Source organism: Anomalospiza imberbis, chromosome 3 (genome assembly GCF_031753505.1).
Source record: "Anomalospiza imberbis isolate Cuckoo-Finch-1a 21T00152 chromosome 3, ASM3175350v1, whole genome shotgun sequence".
In the NCBI taxonomy this organism is placed as follows: Eukaryota; Metazoa; Chordata; class Aves; order Passeriformes; family Viduidae; genus Anomalospiza; species Anomalospiza imberbis.
The window spans coordinates 74331570-74340980 of record NC_089683.1 but is presented as its reverse complement, the minus strand read 5'-3'; the positions used below and the strand labels follow the sequence as shown (position 1 = coordinate 74340980).

At 40.7% G+C, this 9411-nt stretch overlaps 1 long non-coding RNA gene across 1 annotated transcript; it reads right to left on the bottom strand.

The window, feature by feature from the left end:
- Positions 1-347: 347 nt before the first annotated feature.
- LOC137471115 (uncharacterized) lies at positions 348-5313 on the bottom strand. Its single transcript, XR_010997412.1, has 5 exons — positions 4021-5313; positions 3658-3737; positions 3499-3559; positions 3141-3290; positions 348-1256 (listed from the first exon to the last, which is right to left on the bottom strand). It is a non-coding gene; the product is annotated as an uncharacterized lncRNA (long non-coding RNA).
- Positions 5314-9411: the final 4098 nt, after the last annotated feature.

The following is a 9411-nucleotide window of genomic DNA, read 5'->3' as shown; positions in this document are numbered from 1 at the left end:
GCACCTCAGCTTGGAGAGAAATGGGTTGCTTGTAGAGTTTAAAAACAAAAGGAGTTTTCACTAATGATGTCTCGGGAGCTGAAGCTGGCTTCAAGCTGTTCAAGTCATGAGAGGATGACTCAGAAGTCAGAAATTTGAGGCATTCCTATGTCTAGCGTTTAATCAACAGGCAAAGCGTTGGGAGGTAAGCGGAGGAAATCAATGGCAAATCAAAGAAGAATAGGTCAGCTATTCATTAGAGAAAGGACTGATCTCAGGGATATTAGCAGAAAGGAGGGCATGAAATGAATCCTAAAGAAAAGTTTGAACTGTGTTTGCAGTAAGCTGGCAGTCAGGGAGCCTTAAAAAAATTACTTGAATGTCTTGCATGAAAGGGTATTTGCAGAACTGCATTCTCAGAGTCAGATTTAATCAGCTGCACACAAACACTTTCCAGCCATAATGCAGCTCTTGCAGGAATAATTATTATTTGTGTATTTTTCATTACGTATACATAGGTATTACACATGAAATTATAACAATCTACTTTCTGTTAGCATACATGCTGAAGCAAAATCCTATTTGGTGATGTTCTCAGTGCATGTTACAGCTTGATTTTGCTGGCTCTAGCCTTATTCCTAGAAAATGATCAATAGCTTCAGTGAGACTATTCATCATGCTACGGCTTTCATGATTAACATGTTGCAAAATCAGGTTAAATTCTGAGCTCCGGGGCTGGGATTTTTTTTTTTTTAACATATGAAATATCAAATTTATCTGAGATAGCATGTAAACAGTAAAAATAAAGTTGCAGTGTGGTTTCTCTGCTAGTACAGTATTGGTTATATTATTGGTAATAATTAGTCATTATACCAAACACCATATACAAGGTATAGGTATAATTGGTGAGGTGTAAGACACCAGTTTATATTAAATAAAAGTCAAATGCTGTTGTGCTGATCATTGACCACATTACTCTGCAAGTGAAGCCAAGGTACGGGTCTGGAGCCATAAACTGCTTGTGGGCACTTGAAGGATGCCTCCTGTGCCAGGGATGTGCCAAGTGACTGGGGAGGACATGGGAGATTTTACTTTATACCCTGTTGTCTCTGGTGCCTTATATGTCACTGTGTATTGCATCTTTCATCCCAGAAGATCCTGATGTTCTTCTTCAATAAGTTTTTCATTTGACATTTCAACAGAGACACCTTCAGGTAGTAAGGGAACAGCTGCATAATGTTGCTCCATCAGCAACCTTTGAAAACCAGGTGGGTAATCTGGGTAGGGAGAATGGGTTCATAAATCAAATTTGATCCTAGAGCACAGAGGTTGTAACTCTTGCCCTTGGCAGAGTCTCTGTGGGACTGTATTTACTAAAATGGTCACAAGCCACATTTCATTATAAAGAGAAACAGAATCTTTCAGCAACACAAAATCATTTAACATCATTAAAGGCTTATGGTTTTATTCTAACTCTGACCAAATTCCCAGGGCCCTTGGTTTCAAGATTTCCTAACCCAAGCTCTAATCAAGCCCAAACCTGCATTCATTACACAGCCTCCTGAAATCCCAGCTGGTGGTGGCACAGCCACCATGTGAGTTTGTCACGTTCTCTCTGACAGAACCCATTTGATGTATCTTTGCCTATACAGGTGCTCTGGCAAGTTGGTATCTGCAGCTAAATACACACAAAGTGCATAAGCTGGTACAAATTCCTTACTGGGGACAGAAGTTGTCTGCTGATTTCACCACACACTGAAACTCAAATTGTGAAGTTTTGGTTACTTTCTGATAACTTTGAAACCATGCCAGAGCTGTTAAATCCCTGCCCAGTGCTTCACAGTGCTTATCATGTCTCTGCTAGGCTTCCATCACAACACTAAAATAATTTAATGTCCTCAGCATGGCAAACATATACAAATATTTTCATTGACTGCTTAATAAAGAATTCTTTCTGGCTGTCTGTCCCCTGCAAGTTTTTCTCTCTCGACCCCTAAAGAAACACTCCTGCCAAAGCATACCTTGCAAAGGAGTAAATGGCTTCTGCTGTCTCTGAATGTGGGTTCCACAAAGGCTTTTCACTTCATTTTACTTCCCTTCAGCTATGTGTTTTGATTTTTGTTTTGATTAGAACTACTGTCTGTAATATTGTTTTCCCATTTTTAAACTTTTTCTCTCTATCTGACTTATATATTTGTGGTCCAAAAGGAAGAATAATACCACTAGATGATGGGGAAGGGTGGATTATTTACATAAACTAATCAACTTTGGAAATATTTGGAAGAATATTACAGGGTTAAGCTTTTTTCTAATACTATAGGAGACTTTAGTTTTCTTTTTTTAATCTGTTTTTATCTGTTCTTCCCTAGATCTAATAATAGAAATGTCTGCAATTATAAAGTGTTAGAGTATTAATAAAAAAGCAGTAAAGTCAGGCAGTAAGGCCAGGAAACAGTTTTCTACAAAACCACAGACTTTTTCAAGCCCAAAGCATTGGCCTTTCCTCTATTTTGAAAATCCTGTATGTTCCTTCTGATCCCCACCCCCCAGCAAACTGGGATGTGGAAGAAATGTAATCTTGGCTGCTTGGGTCCTGCCTGCAGCTCCCTGCCTGGGGAGCACCTTGCACTGCCACACAAAGGAGAGCTGGTGTTTCTGGAGGGGGAATGGGGAGGGGGCTGGAGAGCATGGGAAGGGAAACGTGCCTGGGAGCAGCTCCACCAGCTCTGAAATCCTACGTGCAGGAAACAATTGGCTGAACAGAGGCCACTGCTTGCAAATGCCCCGGCAGCCCTTTCTCTACCTTCTGCTACCACGCAGTGCTGCAGATTTCCCTACCTTGGGAAATCCCGTGCCTAGATAAGAAAATACTGGGGGGAAAAATGGAGAGAAAGCCAAAAATAAGCTTACAATCCTGCAAGTTTAAGGGAAGCAAAGGGATACCTTTATGTGTTGTGTCATCCTGCTTCTTAAATGAGAAATGGGGGATGAAAGGAGAAAAGAAAAGGGGCACATTTAGGCTGAAAATTTCCATGAAGTAATGGCACTAAAATGATTTTAATTACCCACAGGATGAATTTAGCCTGACGTGTAAAATCTATTTCTGCCATTATCACTGCTAACCTAAGCCTATTCACAGATAATTACAGTCAAGTGCTTACCGTGCTCTTGCTCATCTGTTTTCCCCTCCTGCCCATTTAGTAAATGCATCAGTTATGTATTAACACTGCTATGCTGTGTCAAAGCAGCAAGAGCTTTGAAATTAGGCAGCAGAAGCAGAATATAATATGACAGGAAAGAACCAGTGAAATCTGTAAACAAATGGTTGTAAAAATTGTCATTAGAAGTCAGTTATGTTCTAGCAAATTAAGATCTTAGAATGAAATAATTTGAATTTACAACAATGTCAATGCAAATGGGAGTCAAATGTGGTAAGTTTAGCTAAAATGCCAAAAAATTCAGTTTTGCATTTCTTGGGGCAAAACAGATGTGAACATGAAGAAAAGTCATTGCTGGCACCTGACTTAAAATGCTGTTGAAATTCACGAAGTGTTATCTTCTGCTGTACAGTGTGAATCTCCTGCACAGACCCATTCCATGAATACTGTTCTCTCCACCATGTTCTGGATAAAATTACTAATGTGCAGATCCTGTCAGCTTTCTTCCTCATCACATTACCTGACACTGAGTAAGGGGTTTGAATGAATTCCCAGCTCCTGTGCAGAGCCAAGAGATGACCGGGGAGAGTGCTATGATATCTGTCCATAAAGGAGGTGAGATTAGGAAAAGTGCCTGAAGTATGGGATTTATTCCACCCAGAGAGTATACTTTTAAGTATATTAGAAAAAGAGGCATCTAGATCTCCCTTCATTCCTGATAAATTCCTTCTGAGTGGTTTGGTGAGTGCCCAAGGGTGGATTTGCTCTCGCCTCTGAAAATGGGGGTCAGGTTCAAAGGTGCTCCACAATCTCCTTTTTCTTACAGACAGGGCTCTGCCCCTACCCTTCACAGCAGCACCACTCTGGTCAGAGGCTTCCTTACCTGTCATAAGAGCTCTTGCTATTTTAGTATTTCTCTTGTCTCTGCAGGGGGTGGTAGTTCTTCTAGTGGCAGAACAAAACAAGTTACCTGGAATTGAGTGTTTCAACCTGTCATTCTTCAGGAAGAAAAAAATATCTTCTTCCTGAAAATAAACAGAGATTATATGAAAGCTTATATCAAGAAATAATAATCACTTTTCACCAAACTTCAGTAGTTCTAGAGGCTGCCTGGAAGTGTTAAAATGTCTGCTGCAACTCATTAAATTCTTTCTGTATCGAAAGCTATTTCATCACATTATAAACATTTCATCAAGTTATAAAAACAACTTCGGTATCTTATAAGTATAAAAAGTCTAGAGCACTGAAACCCCCTTGTAAATAAAGAATGTGGCTCTGAAATATAATCCCTGGTGGGATTGGTTTCTGTCCTTAGAAAGGACATTACTTTGAGACAGGCAAAGACAAAGTAAAAGCTGGAGATGATGGCTGGTAAGTGGAGAAAAGGCAAAAGTAATAAAAAATGTACACACAGGGGTTGCTAATCAGCAATGACAGTAAGCATGTCTCACTGACTTCAGTTCTGAATAAATCATGCTATCTATACCAAGGTTATCTCCTTTTGTCATCATACATCAAGTAAAGATGAGAAACACAAGTCAGCCTGGTTCACTTAATGCTACTTCCAAAATGTAAAATGATTCAAAATCTGTAAAAGGTAGGAAGTGTTCTCTAATTCTTTGTATGTCCCATAAAAACTATTGCCATTACTGATTTTTGAAATCTTTGAATTCAAGGTTGAGGATTGAGTTTTGGGGGTTTGTATGACACTCTTTTTTTTTTTTTTTTTCATGGGATTGAAGTCTGCAGCCTCTTGGAAATGATCCCACAGAGGAGTCCTACTTTTTAAAAATAGCTGTTTCTCTTCCTTCCATTAAAATGACAGAAGAAATACTCATCTCAGTAACATTAAAAGCAACTTTTAGAGTTACCCCTTGCATCTCCAGTAGTAAAGCTGAGCTCTAAAAGAGAGAAGTCGTGCTGGCACGGGAGTTCCTTGGGGGTGGGTCTCATTCTCAGGGGGTGCAGTGGGCTCTGGACACTGCCCCAGACGTAGCACTTTGGCATGTAGACATGAGCAAGCTGCTGCAAGAGCCCTTTTCTGAAGAGGCCAAAGCACTTCAACCAGGCATCCTATGCTGTAGTATCTTCCTTTTCAGGCCACTGAGAAATTTCATGTTAAGGTAGATAGCACTTTATAATACCCATCCCATATTTCTTTGAGTTTTTTAACTTCCTTTCAGGTAACAGGTACATTTTTTTTCTTCAGTTTTTGTGTTGAAAAGAATTATAAGGAAATTAGAAAAAGGTAGTAATTTCCAATCACCATGCACGTGCCAGTTACATGGCCATCTATGCTCATCAGTTTTTTTGATTTTTACTTTGCTGTGACTCTGCAGGGGTAAAAATAAGTGGGGTAAGTAGTTTTAAGTAAATAGAGATACCTTTGTCATGCTTTCAGTCACATGTCAGGTGTAGAAAGCCAGTCCAGTGTCCCTGGACTGACAGGCATAAGGTCATTTCAGATATCTACAGCATTTTTGCTCTCTAGCTGCTCTCTCCCCTGCAAGCTCACATCTCTGAAACAGAAAATAGTATTCCTGAAAGTATTTGAACTTGATCACTTCATTTTACTTCATCCATAAATATCCATATGTGTGCATCCAGGCCTATCCTCTATTTCAGAGGAGGGCAGCATCATTGGCACTGATGCACGGAGGATGCCCATGGTAAAGATCGCTCTTCTGTGTGCCCACAGAGACCCTGAAAGCAGGGATGTCATGACCTGCTGAGGAGGCAAACAGAGCATGGCTCATGGTTGACTGTGTCCCTGCCTTGTGGTCGAAGCTCCTGGGTGGCAAGGGGCAAATTCCTGCTCTCTGTTTTTAAGGCACCTAATTTATGATACGGTTTCAGGTTACAGCTAAACTGATCCAGCCAAAACCAATGTTCTGCTCCTCTCCCTCTATCTGTCTTCTTCTGCTGCTTCTTTGGAGTGCACTCTAGTGATGATACAGCTGCAGGGTGAAGCCCATTTGGCCTACCCTAGAAAAATTGATATAATATTTTTCTGACTCTGTGTTGAATTGGAGAACCTTACTCCAACAAGACACAAAGAGGGATGGTAGGAACTGCAGTTGAAGTTGCTGCAGTGGCAAACAGCCTTTTCAGCAGAAACCCACTGCTTAATAGGGTTTATTGAAATGTCAAGTAGCACCGAACTCACAGAAAGAAAAAGACTAAATATTAAAATTTCCTGCTTTCTAGATCTGATGTGAAACAGAAGAATGGGAGTGGATATCTGGGGTAGCTGCAACTGGGAGATGGTCTATCCGTGTTTCTAACAGCGAAGATACTTAGAGGGAATTCTCCAACTTTTCATAACATGCCTCTTCTCTTCTGGAAGAGTTGTGGAACTTCAAATGTACCTGCCTTTCCCAGTGTACATTCTTTTTCCCTCTTCCCTGGATGGGACACATCAGCCAGTCTAATAAAGAAACAAAAAACCCTGTTTCTGACTGGCTGTGGGGGGCCCCTTTCTCTTCTATTACTGTACAGATCATCTTACCTAAAATTGGGCAGCATAAATAGCTCTCAATAGTCCAGGTCTGCATAGGCACCTGATGTCAATCACTGATTGGCATGTAAATAAGTCCGCAGTTGTCTGGACCTTAAGTACTTGATTGCACTGCTAGCAAAGAAAATTTGGAATTTCTTGGTTAATTGTAGGTGGCATGAGAGAGGTTGAGATATGAAACACTGTCTGTGACACCTTCAATTTTGGTGACTAGAAGCTTGCCCAAGTGCAAGAAGATATGATGAGCCATGTGTACATTTGGGTAAGACTTGGGTCTGTAAAAATAACACTTGCAGATGTTTGCAGGGACTTGATCTACAGAATTCCCCCTGACTGGGACACAGGTCTGTATGAGGGCAGGTATATTCCCTTACTGAAATTGTCAGTAACTGGTTGTTTACATGCTATTTACTAAAGGCAAATATTGTACTGTCACTGCAGATGCTCCAGCAAAGTGCAACGTTTTCTTTGTTAGGACATAAACTAAGTAACATCATCCATCCTGTATTAACTCACCCTTAGCCTTACATGGGATAAACTGGTGAATGAAGCCAAATACAATGAGATAGTGGACAAAAAACAATGTCAAAATCTATTTGCGTTTAGTCAGTAGCCCAGGAATGAGAGCTGTGGTGGTTGTGGTGAGCCGGAGGAATGCTGCTGGTATTAAGAGCTCTTTGCTGTGTCACACATTCCTGTATTTTGCAGGATCTGAAGGAATTAGCCTCAGGAAAGCTCGGAGTTTATTTCAGGTGGGTAAACCCTGTTTTCTGGCCTTTTTGTCGGTGGTGGGAAACATTCATAGCGATTGAAGGGAAGATCAACCGGCTAGATAAGAATTTGTTATCTTCCAGATGGCAGGTTATGAAAGCAGAGAAGAGGGCTGCGTCTGTCAGGTGTAGGCTAGGAATGACAAAGAAATTTAACTCCATTCCAAAAATGTTAACCATATTGTTCACGCTCAACAGTGAGGAGGCCTGTGGCTGCTGTGAGATTAACCTTGTGACCCTGACAAGAGTTTAGACCAGCCTGTCAAAAGCATTATGCTTGAAGGCAGTAATCGTTCCTTATTAGAAGAACAGTTACTTTGTGTGGTTTCGACTGCCCACCTATGAATTGCATTTTGGCTGCAGCACCACCTTTAGGAAATGGTGTGTAGTTTAATTATTAACAAAAGCAGATTCCTAAAGGTTGTGGGCAGCCTCTTCAGTGTGGTTTAATTTGCCCTTAAAAAGTAGCTCGATGTAGAAATGCACTAACTTGGTATAACAGTGATTTGTCACAGGGCTGTTATGGCGTTGTTAGTAGACTGTAAATTATTTCAGAGCATGTGAATATTTTTATTAAAGGAAAATGGAAAAAATTAGTTTTGTTATTTTCAAGCTGACTTAAGAGCTAAGTTTTTAGAATGGCTGTGCCTATTTATGGCCATCAATTTCGGATCATCCTGTGAAAGGCACCTGTTTGAAGAGCTGCAGCATTGAGACTATTTCAGCCTCGGTGGTCCAGGGAAAGGCTATTATGTGACATTAAGAGCTCATACAGCTGTAAAAAGTGAGTGAGCTTTTGGGCCCAGATGCTCTTCAACAGGTTTGCAGAGAGTAAGCTGCTCCTGAGTTCTCAGCTTCCATAACTTTGGTGGAGCTATGGCTGCTCTGCCAAGTCTGCAACAAAAATTACAGTTGTAATAGCTCCCCACAGTTGTGGGATTTTTTCACATTCTCTGTTGAAAAGTTCTTTCAATGTTAAAGTGTGAAGTGATTTAGTATTTTGCTCAGTAGACTGATTCACTCAGTTTTACTCTAGTGGTTCAGGCATTCTGTCACAACTGTATTACAGCACATGCTTGTAATAAATACGCACTGAACAAGAAAATAACTAATTTAGGCCACAGAATATATTCATTGTGGTCATAAAAACCAGTTTCAAAATACATGAAAAGCATTTTTAAAGGAAGAAATATTCCTTTAATAATATCATTTTATATGGAAACTGCTGCACAACCATATAACCACATCAGACCACTTAGTTTTCTGCAAACATCTGGATCCTTATTGCAACCCCTTGCCTAACTTTTCATCTTTCTGACCCCTCAGGCTCTGTGGATGCTGGAGTTACATTTGGGAACATCTTAACTGAACATGACTCCTGCTTCTTACCTTTATAACATAAAGGAGATGTCATTTCTACTTTTCAGGAGCACTGTGGCTGTTCATACTACTAAAGCAGTCTGCAAGTACAAACTCCTACTGCTGCAGACTACTTATACCCTAGAAGTTACTAAAACAGTGATATTCCTCTAAGTTCTTCTTTCCCAGTTTCCATGCTGTCCACTTTGAGGTGTTTGATTCATTCTTGTGTTTATTTTGATGAGGATGCTGCCACCTGCTTTTTGCGATCAACAGATGCTGCCAGTGTGATCGTAATAGGGCACGTTCAGCTGCAGTCTCCCTTGGGACTGGGAGGATCTCTCTCCTAGCCTTTCAGGACAAAAAGCTGCAGCAAAGCCATTCATCTCAGGGTACAGGCATTACATCACAGGGGGAGATGCAGAGTTTTTAATGCATGAAGTCACTGCCATTCACAGCGAACTGTCTTTAGCTATGTTTAAAATCCCTTGGATGCCTGTGTGTGTGTGTGCACTGAGAAACAGATAATTGATACTGTGAGGTCTTTGATGCCTTTTTTCAATGAGGCTAATGGTCCCCGCATAGTTTTTGGACAAGCCTGCAATAGTGATGTTTGGTTGCTGCCCAG